Source organism: Sesamum indicum, linkage group LG11 (genome assembly GCF_000512975.1).
Source record: "Sesamum indicum cultivar Zhongzhi No. 13 linkage group LG11, S_indicum_v1.0, whole genome shotgun sequence".
Lineage (NCBI taxonomy): Eukaryota > Viridiplantae > Streptophyta > Magnoliopsida > Lamiales > Pedaliaceae > Sesamum > Sesamum indicum.
The window spans coordinates 3,820,541-3,824,311 of NC_026155.1; the positions used below are offsets into that span (position 1 = coordinate 3,820,541).

The window sequence follows — 3,771 nt, forward strand, 5'->3', positions numbered from 1 at the left end:
TTTTCTGAAATATTTATGCAATTTTCTGGAAAATGTATGCAAATTTCTAAAAAAAAATTATGTAATTTTCTCAAAAGTTTTAGCATTTTTTTGAAATATATGTATGTATTTTTATGAAATTTGTAAGCGTTTTTATGAAATATGTATGTGTTTTTTTTTCTGAAATTGAGAAAAATAGAAAAAATAACATAATTTTAGGAAAATTAGGAAAATTGTTGGGTTGTAGTCTCATTTCAGGAATAATGTTGAGATTTAGTGCAAATTTTAAAATAATTATTGGATTTAGTACAATGAATTATAATATAATTATACCACTATTTACCTTAGTCTCTAGTATCATGGACTCTCTAGTATCATGGACTGTTACTATCTGGCCATCTATGGTAAAGGGTTATTTTTTATTATGGATAATCAAAAGTAATTAATTAAATTAAATTAAATTAATTGTATTGATAACACGCCCAAATTTAGCTAAGCGTCAACAGAAAGAGTCACACACTACGACTAGAATGGGATGGAATTATTGTGGAACTAATTGGATAAGAATCGGATTAAATTAATTCTTGTGGGGAATAAATTATTTGGATCATTTATTTAAAACCAATCTGTTTGCTGGATGACTATAAATTTAATTAATTGGATTAATTAAAATTTTAAGTTAGTCCTTAAATTAATTGAATTGTTTTATTTGGAGAAAATAGGCTTGGATCTTTAATTGGATTAAAAGATGTGGAGTTTAATGTTGGGTTTGTAATTAAATTAGATTTAATTAAAATTCATTAGACATGAATTTGATTTAGATTTAATTAATCGAGCCCGATTCATTAAACACAAATGCAAGGCCTTAGATGGCATAGGCTAGGTCAAGAAGGAGACCACCTTCTCCTTGGGAGGATAGGTGGCTGGCCATGAGCGTAGTTTGAGAGGATTTTTTAGTGGTTGGTCACTGCTAGGAGATAACTAAGTTATCTATATGTGTGTATATAACTAGGTCATATATATACCACACATAAAACTCTAGCCCCCGACACACAGAAGACACTCCACTCTCTCCATCTCATGCTCTCTGTCTCTTCCTCTCTCTCTCCATCATTTCTTCTTGATAATGGTCATCCAAGAACAATCCAGAAAATCAAAACGTTAATTCAATAACATTCCTTTGATCTCTTGCTCTTCTACGGATGTTCTTGCTAGCAGGAGAAAACCATATCCTCCTAGTGGGAGCGTGGACATTTTTGGAGGATCTCTGCATAGAGATCTAGATCTGATGAAGGGAATCAATGCTTCAAGCGGTTCAAGAAATCAACGAGAATATAGTTTCAACTAATGCTTTCATTTATTTCTTGACTTTTCTTGGCCTATGTATGTTTTTATACACCAAATGCCCGAGAATGATCAAGGATACACCCCTTGATCGGGATTTATATTTGTGTTTTTCGATTAATTTTGATTTCTAGCGCTTTTGTCTCATTTTCTTGGTCGATCTGCTTCCTACAAGTGGTATTACAATCTGGTTCGATGTTTAGGCCTTGAGTCCAGCATATTTTATGTGATTCAACATATAAACGTGTTTATTCAGCTTTGAAAGCATGAGATTTGGTGATTAATTGCATATCTAGATCTAGAGTTTTATGTGTATAATTTTTCATGTAATTTGGATATGAGAAATTTGAGAATAGGGATATTCTGAATTTAATTGATTTTTTTTTGTTTCAGAAAATTGTAGGAAAAAATAGGGGAGTTTCAGAAAAACCAAAAAAACCCAGCAGAAGTGCTATTGCCTTTCGGTCGGCACTGGCTAGCAGGCGCGCTAGGGGCAAGAACCCTGCTCGCAGCTGGCAACAAACGCGACCACTTATTAGGTAAGCGCACAGCAGGTCACGCGCACCTGGCAGACTGACCAAATTTTTCTGTTTTTTCCATAAATTTTATATTTTTCTGAAATTGTTAATTTTGGTGAAATTAATTTTAGTTGAGGTTTGGTATTTTCTAAAATTAAATTACTAAAATTAATTTGAATGGATTTTCAAACAAGAATTAATTTTGCAGGGGTTGCACTTATGTTCATATTTTATTACGTTATTGTACATATAATCCATGGATTGGGTATGTGATTGTTTTATTATATTGGATGTCATATTTGGTGCATGATTACTTGCAGTATTTTTTGTGACATGATTATTGACTGGATTAACATGGATGATCGCAAAGCCCTTAAACCTTGTGGTTGTTTAATTTTTGTTGAGTTGGGGCCTGCGTGCCTCTTATTTTTTCATCTCATCATTTTTAGCATAACAGTTTTAAGGCTTGCTTTCTCCTTATTTACGTACTCCCCCAACTTCTTATAGGTATTTCTTTTAGTTGTAATGAGAATAAATAAGTCAGAGAGATTTATTTCATTATTGTCAAATAAATTATAAGGAGCAAGCCTGAATGATAGAGGCCCATGGAGGAGGTCATTGGTTGGCCCATGGAGATCTATGGAGAAGAAGCCTGGAGGATGGAGCCCACGATGGAGATCAAGAAAAAAAAAAAAAAAAAGAGAGAGAGAGGTGTTACAAGGCTCATGATGTGTTAATGGTTGATAACTTGTAATAGCGTAGGACTACCCTTATATTAACCATTGATAAACTGCGGGCTCAGTGAGTTGTATTGGTTTTGATCTTGTGATCATCCAACAGGGGCGTGCTAGACTTTTATTTTGCATGTGATGCATTTAATTAATGCTTTAAATATTTTGAATATTGAGCATGCAAGATATTAATTACGTGATGAGATCTCTATTAAAATCTAATAACTCTCATTTGGTTGGACCAAATAAAAATATTAGAACTTAAAATTTAAAATAAAGGGTTGTTTTTCCATGCCTTCCATCCACAACAATATAGTGAGGAAGCTTATTTCACCTATACGTAGTCTCATGAGTCGTGGCACGTTCGGACCGAAATGAAGTTGCACTATTATTGTGAACTAAGTGAATACGCCTCTATTTCCCTGTCTCACGAGTCGAGGAGGTTAGTTTATGCTATGATTCGATTGATGGGGTAGGGTCTAACGCCAAGTACGTGATTCGCTTGGAGTCCTTGGAATCACGTGAAGAGGTGAAGCAAAAATATCTTGAAGATCTAATCGGACGAGAATGATATTACATAACTCCCACGAGGTTATTTACCTTATGAATCATTAAAATGGGGCATGGAGAATTTCACTTATGGACCTCAAGCTCACTAGGAAAAGGTTTTTCAAAATCCCATTTAGAGTGATGGATTTTCGTAGAAATAGTGGGAGGGTTAATGACTAAAGTCCAAGTCCATAACTTGAACACAATATTATAATAAATCTACTGGAACCTTTTCTTTTAATTGTAGATATCTAAGAATCCACTAACTTCCATACTTGAGCCGAATAAATTGATGGAACTAACTACACTAATTGGCTAAGAAGTCTAAAGATAGTCCTCAATTTCGAGAACCAGACTTACGTTATGGATAAGTGTCTACCTCGGACTTTGTTGGAAGAATCCCTGCACTGGAAAACGTTGATGTTCGAGAAATTTACACAGTGGCATGAGGATATCCAGAAAGTACACAATATAGTACTGGGTTTGTAAAAGGGAGCGCAAAGTGCGAGTGGATCGGCCCGGTAACGCTCAAGCGGAAGCGGTTAAATAAATTGTCTAAAATAAAACGAAATCGTAATGAAACCATGATTCTAAAGGTTGTACCCTTGGAGTCCTCGGGCAATCAATACAGTTAATAAAATTAAACGATA

General features: G+C 34.3%; 1 long non-coding RNA gene across 1 annotated transcript; it reads left to right on the forward strand.

Moving 5' to 3' along the window:
* Positions 980 to 2,706, forward strand: LOC105173309. Its single transcript, XR_002288005.1, has 2 exons — positions 980 to 1,862; positions 2,422 to 2,706. It is a non-coding gene; the product is annotated as an uncharacterized LOC105173309 (long non-coding RNA).